Consider the following 20603-nt stretch of genomic DNA (forward strand, 5'->3'; position numbering starts at 1 on the left):
GAACCAGGAAGAAATAGAAAACCTGAACAGACTTATAACCCCTAAGGAAATAGAAGCAGTCATCAAAAATCTCCCAACCAACAAAAGCCCAGGGCCAGATGGCTTCCCAGGGGAAATCTATCAGACATTTAAAGAAGAATTAATACCTATTCTCCTGAAACTGTTCCAAAAAAATAGAAATGGAAGGAAAACTTCCAAACTCATTTTATGAGGCCACCATTACCTTGATCCCCAAACCAGACAAAGACCCCATCCAAAAGGAGAATTACAGACCAATATCCTTGATGAACATGGATGCAAAAATTCTCACCAAAATCCTAGCCAATAGGATCCAACAGTCCATTAAAAGGATTATTCACATTGACCAAGTGGGATTTATCCCTGGGCTGCAAGGTTGGTTCAACATCTGCAAATCAATCAACGTGATACAATACATTAACAAAAGAAAGAACAAGAATCATATGATCCTCTCAATAGATGCAGAAAAAGCATTTGACAGAGTACAGCATCCTTTCTTGATCAAAACTCTTCAGAGTATAGGGATACAGGGTACCTACCTCAATATCATAAAAGCCATCTATGAAAAACCTACAGCAAATGTCGTTCTCAATGGGTAAAAGCTGAGAGCTTTATCCCTAAGGTCAGGAACGCAGCAGGGATGTCCTCTATCACCATTCCTGTTCAACACAGTATTAGAAGTGCTAGCCACAGCAATCAGACAACAAAAAGAAATCAAAGGCATCCAAATCAGCAAAGAGGAAGTCAAACTCTCACTCTTTGCAGATGATATGATACTGTATTTGGAAAACCCAAAAGACTCCACCCCAAAACTGCTAGAACTCATACAGGAATTCAGTAAAGTAGCAGGATATAAAATCAATGCACAGAAATCAGTGGCATTCCTATACACCAACAACAAGACAGAAGAGAGACAAATCAAGGAGTTGGTCCCATTTACAATTGCACCCAAAACCATAAGATACCTAGGAATAAATCTAACCAAGGAGGCAAAGCATCTGTACTCAGAAAACTATAAAATACTCATGAAAGAAATTGAAGAAGACACAAAGAAATGGAAAAATGTTCCATGTTCATGGATTGGAAGAACAGACATTGTGAAGATGTCAATGCTACCTAGAGCAATCTACACATTCAATGCAATCCTCATCAAAATACCATCCAATTTTTTCAAAGAAATGGAACAAATAATCCTAAAATTTGTACGGAACCAGTAGAGACCCCAAATAGCCAGAGGAATCTTGAAAAAGAAAAGCAAAGCTGGTAGCATCACAATTCCGGACTTCCAGCTGTATTACAAAGCTGTCATCATCAAGACAGTATGGTACTGGCACAAAAACAGACACATAGATCAAGGGAACAGAATAGAGAGCCCAGAAATGGACCCTCAACTCTATGGTCAACTCATCTTTGACAAAGCAGCAAAGGATGTCCAATGGAAAAAAGACAGTCTCTTCAACAAATGGTGTTGGGCAAATTGGACAGCCACATGCAGAAGAATGAAACTGGACCATTTCCTTACACCATACACAAAAATAGACTCCAAATGTTTGAAAGACCTAAATGTGAGACAGGAGTCCATCAAGATCCTAAAGGAGAACACAGGCAGCAACCTCTTCGACCTCTGCCTCAGCATCTTCTTCCTAGAAACATCCCCAAAGGCAAGGGAAGCAAGGGCAAAAGTGAACTATTGGGATTTCATCAAGATAAAAAGCTTTTGCACAGCAAAGGAAACAGTCCACAAAACCAAAAGACAATCGACAGAATGGGAGAAAATATTTGCAAATGACATATCAGATAAAGGGCTAGTATCCAAAATCTATAAAGAACTTATCAAACTCAACACCCAAAGAACAAATGATCCAATCAAGAAATGGGCAGGAGACATGAACAGACATTTTTCCAAAGAAGACATCCAAATGGCCAACAGACACATGAAAAAGTGCTCAACATCGCTCGGCATCAGGGAAATCCTAATCAAAATCTCAATGGGATACCCCCTCACACCAGTCAGAATGGCTAAAATTAACAATTCAGGAAACGACAGATGTTGGTGGGGATGCGGAGAATGGGGAACCCTCCTACACTGTTGGTGGGAATGCAGACTGGTGCAACCCCTCTGGAAAACAGTATGGAGGTTCCTCAAACAGTTGAAAATAGAGCTACCATATGATCCAGCAATTGCACTACTGGGTATTTACCACAAAGATACAAATGTAGGGATCCGAAGGGGTACGTGCACCCCGATGTTTATAGCAGCAATGTCCACAATAGCCAAACTGTGGAAAGAGCCAAGATGTCCATCAACAGATGAATGGATAAAGAAGAGGTGGTATATATACACAATGGAATATTACGCAGCCATCAAAAGGAATGAGCTCTTGCCATTTGTAATGACGTGGATGGAACTGGAGGGTGTTATGCTGAGTGAAATAGGTCAGTTAGAAAAGACATGTATCATAGGACCTCACTGATATGAGGAATTCTTAATCTCAGGAAACAAACTGAGTGTTGCTGGAGTGGTGGGGGGTGGGAGGGATGGGGTGGCTGGGTGACAGACAGTGGGTAGGGTATGTGCTATGATAAGCGCTGTGAATTGTGCAAGACTGTTGAATCACAGATCTGTACCTCTGAAACAAATAATGCAACATATGTTAAGAAAAAAGAAAAAGAAGAAGATATCAGGAGGGGAAGAATGAAGGGGAGTAAGTCAGAGGGGGAGATGACCCATAAGAGACGATGGACTCTGAGAAACACACTGAGGGTTCTAGACGGGAGGACGGTGGGGGGATGGGTTAGCCTGGTGATGGGTATTAAAAGGGCACATTCTGTGTGGAGCACTGGGTGTTATGCACAACCAATGCATCATGGAACACTACATCAAAAAGTAATGATGTAATGTATGGTGATTAACATATCAATAAAAAAATTAAAAAAAAGCAATAAGAAAACTGCCAAAAACAAAAAACAAAAAATAAAAAAAGAAATCAGAAGAAACATTAAAATATCATTGTATACATTTATATCTGACATTAAATTCAGATTTAAACAGGAAAAATAAATTGAAATCCAGAAATTCACCAAATCAAATTTTGAGTTTAATTTTTGGCTATATTAATGCTTTGGCAGCTAATATTGTGATTCTTTATAATGCTTATACAAATTTCATGGTTCTCAGACTATGCCTTGATCTGAGATTTTGGGATTTTTCGTATATCATTCTTTTTCTGCAAGCCCTCTTGCATAATTAAAAGCATAAAATCAATCTCTTACTTTTATGTAATTTCTCTTAATAGACTCTTTGTCCCCCATAGCTTTGCTTTCAACAAGTAGTTTTTCAAAGCAGTTACAGGAAATTTATTTATTTTGCCACTGCATGCAATGATAAAGTCTCATGCTAGTTGAATTCTTACTATCTTTAGTATTGACCTGACCAGAAAATAAAGTACAGTTTTCCTATGTACGAAAGTTATGTTGCCTGCAACCACTTACAGTCCTACTTATATATGCTCTGGGATCTTATTTCCAACAAGAAAATTCACTTTGCCTCATTTATGAAAAAAAAATAGGATTTGTTAAAAAAAAATTAGGAGAAGCTTGACAGATGGAAAATACAGGGATAATCTTGATTCTCCTTCTCCAGAAACAGTTCCCAAGTACCACCAGAGAACTCGATTCTTGAGGAAACTACTAGTGCTGCAACTTTCCGTCATCAAGCATTAAATGAAAGGTGTTCATCTTTGCCAAACCACTTCTCAGCACCAATTCTACTTCTGCCTCAGCAGGTCAATCAATCACATGACTCCTGACGTCCTTCCAATCCTTTATCATCTATAGCAGCAACGTTGAGGTTGCAGCACAAAGTCTTTGCCATCAGACACTTAGTGTGAACCAAATTTTTGTGTGTCTGATTGGAAAAGTATAGATCTACATTTTACTTGCCAGGAAGCCTGAGAATTAAAATTCTGGATTTCTGAAGACAGGACTGATGGAAATTTCCCCAGTTATGGAAAAGCTATTCAAGAAGTGATCACAAATATGACAAATGTCAATTAAAGTAACCAGCTACTACTGTTAGACTCACTCTTCCTGTTGTGTTTACCCATTATGGTTTTTGAGTCACCTTTGCTTTTGCTTCATTTCTAGGGCAGCCTCTCACCACACGCTTGCACTGTTGATTGCCACCATGACTCTTGGCTTCAGCATTCACAGTTTATTGCACACTTGCTGGAAGTTTGTCTCCTTTCCTGTTTTCTTTAGTAAATCCAATGCCTGATGCTAGTGTAAGCAAGGAATATAAGGAATACAAACAGCTCTTAATAAGTATGAAGCAGAATTTTATTCACTGAATTTAGAATCTAATTTAGACTCAGTCATGACTGAGCATTGATACTCTTTGGTTTTGAAATTTATCCCACCTTTAAAAAGGATTCCTTCTTTGGCCTCAGGCCAGAATTAATGGTGTGAAGAGAGCAACAGCCTTAATAAAGAGCCCAGCTCAGGATGCTGGTGTTGGTCTCTACTTTTTCCAGCAGTGGGCCTACCACACCTGTTATTAAAAGAGGTGCTCAAGCAGCAGAGCAAGCAGCAACAGAGACAAAATCAGCAGGAGAACTCCAACTGCCAGGAAGAGTATATAATTATCTCTGCTCCCTAGAGCACAATTTCTTAACCAAGAATTGTTGAAAAATACACATGCTGGGCCCCACTCTGTCCAAGGTACTGATTTGGTAGGTCTGAGTGAGTGCTTGGGCCCCTATCATTTACAAACATACAAACAAATAAATGTTTCACATGAATCTGAAACATGCTTTTTGTTTTAAAATACTGCTATAATGGGAGAAAAGATATCTTGTGTGTGTGTGTGTGTGTATGTGTGTGTGTGTGTGTGTGTGTAGAGAAGAATGAGAAGGCTGATACTCTATATTTGGTTAATATCTACAGTGAAAGCCAAAATTGGGTAATTAGTGTGTGTGTCTTCAGTTGTAGTCTCAGAAGAAACCTTGTATAGAACTGGGGAGGAGGAGAGGGTTATAAATGGTCAGAAAGAATTACAGCTCTACTTCTTCAATATTCTGGCCACCAAAACACTGACATGAACATAAAAGTATCCAAATTCTCAACAATGAACAGATTATAATATTTTAAAGTATTTTAAGTTACAGAGTTTTGCTGTCTATCTACGTTTCTTCAGCTAAATTCTATTTGCTAGGAATATTTTTTTGTAAGGTAGCCAATTAGCTAAATGATAAAACTTTAGGTAGGAAATAGAATCCTTGGGCTATCTTTTCAGAAGACAATTGATTTATGGCATGTTTTATTTACCCGTGGGAGATATAGGCTTCCCATTATTTTGAACACAAATAATTCTTTAAGGTAAAATATAGGAATGGGCCCATATATGTGCAAATTCTAATAGAACACAAGTTAGAACTTGATATTTTATCATTTCTTTGTTTAGTTATCTTCTCTAAGGTTCTAACCCCCAAGTCTAAGTTAAACAATAACTAGACAAATATAATTCCTCACACATTTCCTTCTAACAGCTCTTTTGGAAATTTAAAGAGAATTGGAAAGTTTTATTTTTACAGGTATACCTTCCTACATTCAGATATGAATTTTAGCTGCAAAGTCCCTGAACAGATTGATAAGATCTTTATAGGAGGAAAAACTATAGGGTTTTGAAACCTGAACAACAAAGACTGGCAGGCACAGATCTTAACCTCTATGTATTGAGGGCAGAGTTAAGTTGATTAGTTATCTGGGTTTGATATGGGGGACTCTGTGTTTCTGTTGACCCCTTTTGTTCAGCACCGTGTGGATGAAGCTGCTGAGTTTTTAATCTCACATATTCTATCACAGTCTCCATTAGAGATGTAATCACTCAACTGTCAAATCTATTTTGAAAAGGATTTTGGAGAGAGAATACAGCGATTTATTCTTTACTTCTCTGAAATGATCTTTTCTGAGAAACGCACTACAAGCATACACAAGGGAAAGTGTAATACAATCTCTGACAGCATTAGTTTGCTAACCTTATCCAATAAAGAGATTCTTCTTACAAAGGTTTATCATATTACTTCATCTCATGGTGGTATTGCCCTCTTTGAAAAAAAAATCACCTGTTCAAAGAAATGCAAAGAAAATAATATCTTTGGAGGGTAAACACATATTCTAGTATTTTCAGGGTAACATGAGCAATGCAGCAGACATCTGATGTTGGCACACTATCTGTCTACTATCATACACAATACACAAATACATACATTGCACTAAATGTAAAGTACACAATAATCAGACCAATCAAAACCAGAATATTTACTTGTCATTAAGATTGAATGGCATACATTTCTATCCAACTTTATAATCGGAGCATCAGGCGCTCTAAATTAGCAATGCTATGGGGTATGAGTGCAGTGCAAAGGCATAAAGACTATGAAAACTAGAACATTCTAAGTTGTGATTTGCACAGACAATAAAATACAATTCAGTCTAAGAAACATTAGCAATGTTGGGGTGGTGCTTTTCTAATCATTTGGAAGAGGCCTCATGGTCTGAATGATAGCTAACATTTTAAGGTCCTGAATCTTCTTTTCTCAAATGACTATTCACCCCAGGGGTGAGTGATCCTCTCCTCCACTCTAATAGATCAAAGTGGGTGAACACACAACACCCAACACCAGACAGATGACATAGACAGCAATATATTTGTCACATATACCCACAGCCTGGCAGGGCCATGCAGGGTCTGAGCTCAGGAACAGAGTAGATAAACAGAGGCTGTGGGAGGCAGGTTCTGTAGTAACAAGAGGATGAGGTGACCCTTGGTTGGCACAACCTTTGAATAATTCTGCTGGCTGGCAGGGAACTTTTACCTGCCACTCAAGGATAAGCAGAATCTATGCCTGCTTTCCATGATAAGGAGAAGTGTTTGGCTAACACTTATCCAAGGAAGCAGAGTGGGGAGAGAAAGTGGTGGTTTGAAGTGCTCCCAATTTTTCCAGATGTCAAGGCAGCACTTAACATTGAATCTCAATTTCAAGCCCTATATCACATCATTGAATATATTTAAATATGATTACCTAATATTCTATATTATTCTCTTCTCATTTTGATAATCATATCCGTGGTGAATGTTACTTGGAATATTATTAACCCGTGAAGATGTTTTAGTTTCTAAAAATCTCTGCTTACCTGGTTTAGTAATCATGGAAACATTTATTTCTGAGTTAAAACCGAGTTTCATTTGATACTTATCTGAAATTCCCACTGTAAAAATGTTGATAGTAACACTAAAGATATATTTTACTATATCCATATAGCAGATCTACAAATTTATCATTAAACAGGTAAATAAAGAGAAATGACAAGTTTGGGTGTTAAAGGCCCAGGGGCTCACACCCAACACTGCTCCATTAAGAAGTTGGCCTAAGTTAGAATTAGGTAATGGCTATAACTTTTCCCCATTCTGTCTAGTAGAACAATACTTATCACTATTGATATATTATGGACATTTAGTCCTTCACAATCATGACGTCCTGTTTGCTAGCTGAATGAATGTGATTTTTTTTCCTAAGATAATCAGATTCAAAGTAGTACACTTCTTTGAAAAATGAGATTATTTTAGTAAATTTTGATCTAGATTTTAGAGTGACTTTTCAAAAGTCATTCAAAAATGCAAACATGTTTAGTGCAAACATTCAACATCACTGTGATAGTTTCACTACAATTTTTTTTTGCATGCTATACTTTAGAAACCATTTAAGACATGGCCAGTTGTTCATGGCATTTCGTTAAAAAAATACATCTTCACTATGCTTTTTGTGTGACGAGAATTTTAACTCAATAAGATTATATATACACATTACTGAGTTATATCAGGAATATATCATTGCAAGGAAATTTTATTTTTTTAATTTTTAAGATTATTTGAGAGAGAGAGAGCATGCATGGAGAGGGGTGGGGCAGAGAGAGAGGGCAAGAGAAACTCAAGCAAACTCCATGCTGAGCACAGAGCCCCACACCAGGCTCTATCTCAGGACCCTGAGGTCTCAACCTGAGCTGAAACCAAGAGTTGGTTGCTTAACAAACTGGACTACCCAGGCTCCCCACAAGGAACTTTTATTTTTATTTTTTTAAAGATTTTTTATTTGTTTGCTTTTGCGAGGGAGAGAGAGAGAGAGAGAGAGAGAGAGAGTGCCTGAGCATGAGTATGTGGGAGGGGCAGAAGGAGAGCAGACTCCCTGCTGAGCAGGGAGCCCGACCACATAGGGCTCGATAGCAGGACCCTGGGATCATGACCTGAACCGAAGGCAGATGCCTAATGCACTGAGCCACCCAGGCGCCAGGAAATTTTATTTTTAAGGGAAATAAAAATAGGTTGAATGTTTATAAAAGTATCTGAGTACTAAAATATATAGGGATAAATATGTGAATAAATTCCCCAAAATGATATATTGTCCTTATAATTAACAACTTGTCCATTTGAGTGGACTTCCAAATGAATTATAATGTTATTTTTTAAATATAGAATTCTGCTTGTAAAAAGTAAACATGCCCCTGTTGAAAACCAAACTGACAATGCACTTCAAATGCAGCATAATTCATACTACAATGTTAGTGTGGCAGGATACGGTCATATTCATATCACTAATTCCTGAGTTATGGAAAGAAAAAATCCCCTGTAATTTTAAAGGCAGATCATGTGATCTGAATCATAGTTCAATATAACTGGATGCCAGGGTTAAGAAATTTACTATAAAATTAAATTTGTTTCAGTTGTTATGCTGATAATTTTATGTAACAGACCACAAAAGTTAAATTTCCTTAAACAATAAATATTTATTATTGACTGACTGACTCATGTATTTGAAATATCCTTAAGTGGGGCGCTTGGGTGGCTCAGTTGTTAGGCGTCTGCCTTCAGCTCAGGTCATGATCCCAGAGTCCTGGGATTGAGCCCGTCGTGGAGCCCCGCATGGGGCTCCCTGCTCTGCGGGAAGCCTGCTTCTCCCTCTCCCACTCCCCCTGCTTGTGTTTCCTCTCTCACTGTGTCTCTCTCTGTCAAATAAATAAATAAATCTTTAAAAAAAATATCCTTAAGTAAGATGAGTTTCAGGCATGGCTCAGTTAGGTGGTGGGATACTTGTAGATCTGCTGTCTTTTATGGGCCAACGTATTTCTTTGTCTTGCTCTTGGAAACAGAAACCATGGTGACTAGATTTCCTACTCACTTCCAAAAGGAAAGGGAGGACTTTCTGAGCCATAGGACCTCTGTGCTAAGCTTTGCTCTTACTGAGCCAATTTAGCCTATATAAATACTGCTGAAGCCACCATGCTGGGTAGAATTCCAGGTGCTCATTGATTTAAATTGGGAGTCTTTTTTGACGTAATCATCTAACCAGGGAAATGGCATTACCTTGACTTTTTCAGACCAGCAAGAACCCTGGGCTAGTGTCAAAATGAGATTAGATAAAATGAAATTTGACAATAACCACAATATCTACAATAATGATGAAGAAACTTTATGAGTATTATGCCAGGAGTTCTTCAGGAAATGTAAACAATGTTAATTACAATTTTTACCAAATATTAGTAACCAGAAAATTATATATATTATTATATATAGTAATATATAATATCATATAATATTATATATCCTAACCAGAAAATTATACTTATATATATTTATCACTCTATCCATAATTATCTGTGCATTTGCTTAATAAACTTAATGAAACTTATCTTCTACCCACATCAGGGAAAATAAATTCATTATAACATGATGCTTTTAATGGTCAATATTATTAAAAAGCAATTTTCTGTCTTTTTGAAAGTACATTTTTAAGTGGAAAATAAATCTTATAGGAATTACATGTTTATTGATTTTTTTCTGATTAATTAATAGAGTAATCACCCTTTATCCATAGGGGATATGTTTCAAGACCACCAATGGATGCTTATAACCACTATCTATATCCTATATATACTATGTTTTTTCTACTGTTTCTTTCTGTTTTTTATACTATAATAAAGTTTAATTTATAAATTAGGCACAATAGGAGATTAACAACAATAACAAATTGTGAAATGGAATAATTATAATAATATAATGTAATAAAAGTTATGTGAATGTGTTTTTTGCTCTCTCAAAATATCCTGTACTGTGCTCATTCTTCTTCTTGTGATGTTGTGAGATTATAAAATTCCTATGTGATGAAATGAAGGGAGGTGAATGAATTTGAGTTAGCATTCGGCACTACTGATCTTCTGACAAAACATCAGAAAGAAGACTGATCATCTACTTCAGGACCACAGTTGACCACAGGCAACCAAAACTGTGCAAGTGAAACTGAATAATGGGGTCTATTGTACAATTTCATTTAAAACAATATGGAAATATGGGAATCAGTAAATAATAAAATTAATATCACTGTTAATTCAGACTTTAGAAAAGTTCAATCTGTCAATATAATAGTGCATTTTATTTCAGTCTTTTTTTTTAAGATTTATTTATTTATTGAGAGAGAGAGAGAGCAGGTGGGGGAGGGGCAGAGAGAGAGGGAGAGAGAATCCCACGCAGACTCTGTGCTGAGCTCAGAGCCTGAAGCAGGCCTCAAGCCCAACATGGGGCTGGATCCCAGGACCCTGAGATCAGGACCTGAGCTGAAACTAAGAGTTGGACGCTCAACTGACTGATCCACCCAGGTGCCACTCAGTCTTTTTTCTTTCTTTCTTTCTTTCTTTCTTTTTTTATTTTATTTTATTATGTTATGTTAATCACCATACATTACATCATTAGTTTTTGATGTAGTGTTCCATGATTCATTGTTTGCATATAACACCCAGTGCTCCACGCAGAACGTGCCCTCCTAAATACCCGTCACCAGGCTAACCCATCCCCCCCCGCCCTCCCCTCTAGAACCCGCAGTTTGTTTCTCAGACTTCATCGGAGGGGGAGATGAACCATGACAGACTATGGACCCCTCAGTCTTTTTTCTATGTATAAATATGTTTATAAAGTTAAAAGAAATGATTTTGGAATCAAATTATACAATATATCTTTTTTCTCAAAAATATGCTTTCTTCATTCATGATATTAAATCATGACCATTTTATATTGTCATTAAATATTCCTCCAAAGCCTGTTTAATCCATGCCTGTTGCAGCTAATGGATTTACGATTCTATATTTAACCATTTCCCCTATTGCTTTGCCATCATTCTTACCATTGGGAATAATACTGCAGTGGATATCCTTATGCATAAACTTTTGTTCACATCTTTATTTCTATCTTAGGATTTTTTTTCATAAATACTATTTCTATTTTAGGAATATCTGTCTCCAGTTTTACTGTTCATGTGTTACTCTGAATGAGTTCCATCTCAATGAGAATCCTATTGAGAATGAGTACTTTATCCACTGTATTCTCACCTCTTTTAATTTTGATGTGTAACAATTTAATGATTCCAACATTCACCTTGTAGATACAATAAATACTATTTTGCAAATGTTTACAATTTTCTGCGCTTCCGAGGTTAACAAAAGGCAGAATTCTCATAAAAGTCAAATATGGACCCTAGAGGCTACTGGACTGGAGGGAATAGTAAGGGCGGAGAAAGGAGAGGAAGGCATTGGAACAGAACATGTTAATATCCTATAGTCCCTGGCATATTATAGTTTTAAATGGAGTATCATAGTTCAAATAAACATCTGGCTTTTATATTTCTACAGTTTCCTTATGCATAAAAGTCTAGACAATGTTCTATAAGCATCCAAGTTTGGAAAACCCTTTATATATTTTATTGAGTTTAACTTTTTTTTTTGAGTTTAACTTTTTTAAATGGTACATTAAAAAATGAATATTTTTTGATGGACAAATAATACAAAATGGAAGAAATTATTTTTATTTTATTTAGCAAAATAATATTATCATTGGTTGCATTCTTATTTTATATGCTTTTAAAGAACCATGAGTATACTGCTTTGGAACAGGAGAAAAAGTTTTGTTTACATTTTGATTACATATTTCAGTCCAGTTATTTATTGGGTGAGCTTTAATATTCCATTCACTCCATGCTTTTGGATAAAGCAGTTATTTTATTCTTCTGCTTCTTTCGGAATCAAAATAGGCTGACAGAATAAATAAAATACTTTGTTAAGTTTCAAGAAAATATCCAGCATCTATTGTCATTTTGAATGGCAAGACATTTATCTTACAAGTTCATGTGGTGAAATGAAAATGGAAAACAAGACTCGTTACCAAATATGGGTTTGTCAATTATGAGAAAGATACTCTAAAAATATAAAGAAAAATAATTGTAATTATCTATGTCCAATATGAAATTAATCTGTTCAAATTGCTTTTTTTGTTTCCCTAGTTTCCTGTCCTTCTATCTGAATGAAGCAGGTACTTATAATTACATGCAGCGGTGCTCCGGGTCCTCCTTCCTCCCTGATACCAAGCTTTAATGAATTTCATTATTCTTTTTTAATTTACATACTCTTGCAGAATAAAGATTCCCAAATCATTAACTAATTTGATATGTCTGAAATACCAATTCAATTGTCTGGTCCCCTGAGATTTTCAAATATCTTGTTCAAACACCTCTTAACTTAGTTTCTTAATTAGATACACCGTGATGGATGGGCTTTTATACCATCGTCTCAGAGGGACAGCAAATCAGCCTAATTTTTATGACAATTTAGGAGACTTAGATTAAAAGTCATTTAAAATAATCAAGTCAGAGTTTGTAAAGAAATATTCAGGGTTCCATGAATAAGTCTTTAATTTACACAGATCTGAAGTAATATGATACATGTTAAGAATGCTGATCATGTTCTGTTAGTAAATGGTAAATATTGTGGAATGAGGTTTAAAAATATGTGTTATTTGGTTTTAAGGAAAAACACTCCTTTACAAAGATATTAGGTTTATAGAGGAAAGGATTAAGACATTAGAGATTATAATAAACAATACTGTAAAAATTGTTGAAATTTTCAAAGGGCTTATTTTTCTCCTAGCCTCCACAGAAGTCAAAAAGCATTTCATTTTTATCTATATCATTTTTTTCTATTTTGTATTTTCTTTTATGTAAAATGAATATAAAATAATGTCTATGTTAAAATAAAAGAAGACTGAAAAAAGTTTTGCATGTGTTTCACTAAAAGTTGTCTATTTTTTTTAAATTTTTTAAAAGGATTTTATTTATTCATTTGAGACACAGAGATACAGAGAGAGAGAAGAGAAAGCATGAGCAGGGAGAGAGGCAGAGGGAGAAGGAGAAGCAGGCTCCTTGCTGAGCCAGGAGCCCGATGCAGGGCTCGATCCCAGGACCCTGGGATCATGACCTGAGCCGAAGGCAGATGCTTAACCATCTGAGCCACCCAGGCGCCCCAAAAGTTGTCTATTTTTTATAATGGTATAATATGTGTGAAGGTTTTGCTATAATACAATAGATATGTATATATAGAATTTTACTCTATAAATCATATTTTAGAGAATCTGATTTAAACTCCTCAGAAATTTCATTCATTTAAAAAGGTTTAATTTATTTTTGTTAATAAATTCTCCCTAGTCACTGAAAGGAAAACAACAGGCTATATATAGTGTCACTTTCTACAAACTAATTAATAGAATGCACTTGAATATTATAGCAGTGATAATTTTAGAGGAATTTTGGAAATATTAATCTTGTCATATTATGCCATTTTATAAGGTCTTGGCAAGGAGTAGGCACTCAATAATTATGTACTAAATGAAAGAATTCTGAAGTCCATTTTCATCATCTGGATATCCACTAAACTGTGCGTATATCTAGCCTAACAAGAAATTGTACTGGTGGAGAAATAATGAATTCACATTTAAAAATCCAGTATAATTAATTAAAAACACGAAGGCAACTAAGAACTTTAATATTCTTCCATACTATTTTTAAAAATATTTTATTTATTAATTTGAGAGAGAGACAGAGCATTAGTGGGGGAAGGGGCAGAGGGAGAGGGAAAGGGACAAGCAGACTCCCTGCTGAGCATTGAGCCCCATGTGGGGCTCCATCCCAGGGCCCCAAGATCATGACCGGAGCCGAAATTAGACACTTAACCAACTGAGCCACCCAGGCACCCCTAATATGCTCACATACTTTTTACTTAGTATGATATAGTAACCTATAAATAATTTTTTATAATATGCATCATTTTCTATGTTATTCCCATATGAAATAACTTGTGTTAGGAGATACCTCAAGCAAAAGTGATGGCTTTTAAAATATAGGTAATAAATTGTTTAGTCTGAAGCTACTGGGCTTTGAAATTTCCAGGAGTGGCTTATTGAAATCTCTTGGATTAAATAGGATGATAAAGTGGCAAGCACATCAAACTGGAATCAGGACTTATGACTTAGGCCTCTCCCTGTTATTAACTTTAAACAATAATTTCACTTTTTATGATTGCATTTTCTTTATTTGTAATCTAATGAGACTAGGCAAGTCCTTTTCATCTGTACAATTCAATGAATTTGAAATTGTATTTTTATGGTTTGGGTATTATAATTTATTTATATGGTAATTATATATCTGTTGAAAGTATATATGTACACAAAATAAACATATTACATATATACTGTATACTCACTATATATAGAATAAATGTATAAGAACCACATACATTTTATATATATACACACAATATATAAAATATATATTGTATATAATATCTGTGGTACACATATATATAAACATCCAAATGTGAAGTAATACATAATCAGTAACTAATATAAATATTCAGTCAATAAACGTTTGCTTCTAGTATTATTGTTAAATTAAAAATTTAGAAGATTAGACTCAGAGTCATGTGATGTGAAGAAGCAATATATTAAGTCCAAAAAATTAGAAGTGACTTAATTGAGAAAAATGATGGAAATAATAGAGAGAGTCCTTAAAATAGTTATCACAAATGTACCCAATGATTTAAAGGAAATCTTAGGGGCACCTGGGTGGCTCAGTTGGTTAAGCATCTGCCTTCAGCTCAGGTCATGATCTCAGGGTCCTGGGATCGAGCTCCGTATCAGGCTTCCTGCTCAGCCAGGAGTCTGCTCTCCCTCTGCCCCTCTCCCCACTCATGCTCTCTCTCTCTTTCTTAAATAAATAAATAAAATCTTTTTTAAAAAAATAAAGGAAATCTGAAAAATAATGAGGAGAGAAAAGGAAAAAATAAAAACTAAATCGACTTTATAGAAATGAAAACTAAGGGTTCTAAAATAAAAAGTCATTGGATGTAATTAACTATAGATTAAATAACAGAGAAGAAAAAGATCATTGAACTTAAAGACAGAGCAATAGAAACTATTCAAAACAAAACACAGAGGGAATATAGACTAAAAATAATTAAGACCCTCAGTGTAATTTAGAACAATAACAAGCTGTCTAATGTGTATGGAATTAGTATGACATAGACGGGAAAGGGAGTTAAAAACAAACAGGCAAAGACAGAAGAAAACAAAATAAACTGAAGAGAAAATGGCAGAAAACCTTCCAATTTTAAAGAAAATTTTAGACCTATTGATATAAGAAGTTTAATGAACTACAGGGAGTATAAGCACCTAAGAACATCATAAATAAATTGAAAAAAACTAGTGTTCAAAAGAATATTTTAAAAACAACTAGAGACTCTATATACAGAGGATTATGATAAGAATCCACAGACATACTGTAAGAAATTATACAGTCAGAAGACAAAGAGGAACATTCTAAGGTGCTGGAAAAATAACAAACAGTATACCAAACATTGTTCTTTTTTTTTCCCACTGTCACATGTTCTTTGCTTAGCCTTGGGAATATCAATCTATTCTAAGATAGAGCTTTTCTTTATGTAGATTTCACTTTATATCTGTTAGGGTGGCAATTAAAAAAACAAAAACTAATGTGTTAGGATGTAGAGAAATTGAAACCCTATGTCCTATTGTTGGGAATTGATGCAGCTGCTAGGAAAAAACATCATGAAGATTTCTCAAAAAAACTAAAAATAGAACAAATATGTGATTAAGCAATCTCTCAAAAACCCAAAAGAACTGAAATCAGGATATCAAAGAAATATCTGCACCCTGTATTTGTTGCAGCACTACTCACAATAACAAGTATAGAAACCAACTAAATGTCCATTGATGGATGAATGGATAAAGAAAATTTGGAATATGCATACAATGGAACATTATTCAATCTTTAAAAAGAAGGAAAACCTGCCTTATATTCTAATGTGAATGACCCTGCCATGATATAAGAAGTACTTAAAATAGTTAAACTCAGGGCACCTGGGTGGCTCAGTTGGTTAAGCATCTGCTTTTGGCTCAGGTCATGATACCAGGATCCTGGGATTGGGCCCTGTAATGGGTTCCCTGCTCAGCAGGGAGCCTGCTTCTCCCTCTCCCTCTGCCACTCCCCCTGCTTGTGTGCTCTCTCTCTCTCCAATAAAATAAAATAAAATAAAATAAAATAAAATAAAATAAATAAATAAATAAATAATAAAATAGTCAAACTCATAGAAACAGAGAATAAAATGGTGGTTGCCATCTTCCCAATGGCCTGAGGAGTTGAGGAGATGTGCAATGAGTACAGTGTCAGTTAAGTAAGATAAGTAAGTTCTAGCCATATAACATTGTGCCTATACTTAACACTGTATTGTGCACTTAAAAATTCATTAAGAAGGTAGATCTCAAGTCAGTGTTCTCACCACAATAAGAAAATAAACTAAAACTGAAAAATTTTAATACTTACTTATTGATTGAATGTAACAATAAAATCCACTATATTTCTATATTTTAATGTAAAGAAATATTTAACATATAACTCCATGCATATCAAAATCATAACAAGATATTACCTCATACCTGTTAGAATGGCTATTTTAAAGATAAGAAATAATAAATATTAGCAAAAATGGAGAAAATGGAACCCTTGTACACTGTTGGTGGAAATGTAAATGGGTGCAGCCACTATGGAAGGCAGTTTGGAGGTTCTTCAAAAAATTAAAAACACCATATGATCCAGCAATTGCACTTTTGGTATTTATCCAAAGAAAATGAAAACACTAACTCGAAAAGATATCTGCACCCCCATGTTCATTGCAGAATTATTTACAATAGCCAAAAAATGGAAGCAACCTAAATGTCTATTTGGTATATAGATATATTATTCATCCTTACAGAAGAAGGAAAGGAAATCTTACCATTTGTGACAACATGGAAGGACCTCGAGGGCATTATGCTAAGTGAAATAAGTCAGACAGGGAAAGACAAGTACTTGTGTGATCTCACTTATAAGTGGAATCTTAAAAAAAAAAAAAAAAAAAAGGTGCTCTCTCCTCCAGCAACCCAAGATGCCGAAAGGGAAGAAGGCGAAGCAGAAAAAGGTGGCCCTGGCCCCTGCTGTCATGAAGAAGCAGGAGGCCAAGAAGGAGATCAATCCCCTGCTTGAGAAGAGGCCCAAGAATTTTGGCATCGGACAGGACATCCAGCCCAAAAGGGACCTCAGCCGCTTTGTCAAATGGCCCCGCTACATCTGGCTGCAACAGCAAAGGGCTATTCTATATAAACATCTAAAAGTGCCTCCTGCACTTCACCAATTCACCCAGGCCTTGGACGGCCAGACAGCTGCTCAACTGCTTAAGCTGGCCCACAAGTACAGACCAGAGACAAAGCAGGAGAAGCAGCAGAGATTGTTGGCCCAGGCTGAGAAGAAAGCTGCGGGCAAAGGGGATGTCCCCACTAAGAGGCCATCTGTCCTTTGAGTTGGGGTTAACACTGTCACCACCTTGATGGAAAACAAGAAGACTCAGCTGGTAGTGATTGCACATGATGTGGATCCCATTGAACTGGTGGTTTTCCTGCCTGCCCTGTGTCATAAGATGGGGGTTCCCTACTGCATTATCAAGGGGAAGGCCAGGCTGGGGCGTCTGGTCCACAGGAAGACCTGCACCACTGTTGCCTTCACACAGGTCAACTCGGAAGATAGAGGAGCTCTGGCAAAGCTGGTGGAAGCCATCAGGACCAATTACAATGACCGATAAGATGCGATTCGCTGCCACTGGGGAGGTAACGTCCTGGGTCCGAAGTCTGTGGCTCACATCGCCAAGCTGGAAAAGGCAAAGGCTAAAGAACTGGCCACCAAACTGGGCTGAGTGGATGCTGTTGAATTTTCTGTACATAAAAGTAATAAAACGTTGTCTTTTGGCCAGTGTCAAAAAAAAAAAAAAAGGCTCATTGTTACAGAGACTAGATTGATGGCTGCCAGAGGGGCTGGGTGAGTGGTGGGAAAAATGGGGGAAAGGGGTCAAAGGGTACAAGCTTCCAGTTATAAACTTAAAAAATTCATAGTACAGCATGGTGACTACAGTTAATATTTGATAGTCACTAAGAAGAGTGTATCTTAAAAGTTCTCATCAGGAAAAAACACTGTAACAACTATGATGACTCATGTTAACTAGATTTATTGTGGTTATCATTTCACAATATATACAAATATTGAATCATTATGTTGTATACTTGAAATGACTATAATGTTATGTATCATTTATACCTCAATAAAAAAACTATATATAGAAAGGAAGAGAGTGGCAAAGTTTTAGATCTTGAAAATCTCTGTAATATAAGATAGCTGGATTCTCACAATTATTTCTGCATTCAATCTATTATTTTTTTTAATAGTTCAAGTATATGAAGAAAATCTGTTCTTAATACAAATAATTTGAAAAGTTAAAAGTATTCTAAAAGCCTTTTCAGATAATCGTGGATATTTTTCTTTGATATAATGTCAAAACTTGACAAGTGGTAGCTTCTTAAAGGCTAATTTCAATAAGGAATCTGAAACCATATTAATGTACTTTTTGTAATTTGTTACTTTAAAATTCATTAGTCTATTTTATGCTTTGAATGGATCTTTTTCAGATGGTTTTGTAGCATCCTCCATTGATCATTTAAGGAAATATCAGTCCACAGAGTTATGTAGCTCTTCCAAATATATAAAAAATCATATTCAAAATGAATTGTGTAGTTTACAAGATAAGTAGATATAAAATATATAATGAATATTGTCCAAAGACAAGAAAGGGGAAATTAAAGTATATTTTTGTAAGGTTCTATAATTTAAGTATAGTGGTATGATATGTTTTGAAAGTGGACTGTGAGAGAAGTATTGAAAACTTCATCTATAATTATCATTTTATCTATTTAAATGATAATTTAATATTTAAATTATTTAATAATTTAATAGCCCTATCAGGGCTATTGATTATGGCTATATGTAAAATATATCTATTAGGTTCATAAAAATTCTGATTATTTGTCTTTTTTATAAATATCTCCCTCTGTCATTGTAACATTTTCCTCCTTATCCGTGATAATATTTCCTGTTCTAAATTCTACTGTGTCTATTAATTACTATGTAATATTAATGCTACTTCTCTAGGTATCTTTTGTATAGTATTTGTATGATATATTTTCTTGGTCCATTTAGATCTAAACAATGATTTCATTTTAAAAGTAGTTTTCCTGTGGAAAACATAGTTTAATCTTTTTATAGTTCATTACAATTTCTGCCTTACACCCTGAGTTTAAACCACTTGTATATAATACACTTATCACCATGATTGAGTTTAAACTATTCTTTGTTTTCTATTTTTGTTTTTGTTCTTTGCTTCAGGTTTTGCATTCTCTGCCTTTATTTGGATTAATGCTTTTTAGTATTCTATTTTATTGCTACTATTAGTCTAGTAATTATCTCTTTGTTTTTTCTTCTTGTCATTGTTCTAGGGTTCACAAAATGCATATTTTTTAAAGAAACATACATTTGTTAATTTCAAAGAAATATAATGTAGAGACTAATAATATCAAAATTTGATTAATAATTATAAAAGTTATATTTATAAATCATCCCGATTTGTACTACATTAGTTTTCAGAATATTTTGTTATGATAACTTATATTATTACTTAACCTAGGAATTTACTGAAGCCTTAAAGTGCATATTTTCACAAATTTCAAATTAGTGTACCGATACTTTTACACATAATTTTATTAATACATAGGCTTATTTTAATAGTTCTACTTCCCATCAAATTATTTTTTTAAATGGCATGTTTTTTCATAGGTCTATTCCAAACAAAATTCATTTTATTCTAAGCAAAATTGTACAAAATTATGCAGTGAATTTCTGACAATTTTATCTGGGGCTGACAATGAGGTAGTAGTTGTAACAAACATCAAAAACTATTTTGGACATGAACTTAAGTGACAGACCAAACTTGTGTGAGTCCAGACCAAAGCTGTGCTCAGATTTGTGTAATTGAAAGATATAAGAGGCAGTGATTAGAGACTGAAAGAATAAGAATAAGCAAACCTGAATTAAGTTGGAAGGCAGAGAGTGACATTAGAGCACAGAATTAGAAGGCAGAATGAATGCTAAACAAAGACTTCTCAGCATTGTCAAGGAAGTCACTGAAATATTCTCTCTGTGGGACATTTGTAGAAATAGCTAGCCTTGTACTAATGGAATAACAAAGCATAAAAGCCATAAAAAAGAACAAAAGGTGCAACT

At 35.1% G+C, this 20603-nt stretch overlaps 1 pseudogene; it reads left to right on the top strand.

The window, feature by feature from the left end:
* The first annotated feature begins 17382 nt into the window (after window positions 1-17382).
* Window positions 17383-18189, top strand: LOC114210509 (large ribosomal subunit protein eL8 pseudogene; annotated as a pseudogene).
* Window positions 18190-20603: the final 2414 nt, after the last annotated feature.

This window comes from Eumetopias jubatus, unplaced genomic scaffold, assembly GCF_037043125.1.
Source record: "Eumetopias jubatus isolate StellerSeaLion01/CBP00866 unplaced genomic scaffold, mEumJub1_p1.0 scaffold_12, whole genome shotgun sequence".
NCBI classification, from domain to species: domain Eukaryota; kingdom Metazoa; phylum Chordata; class Mammalia; order Carnivora; family Otariidae; genus Eumetopias; species Eumetopias jubatus.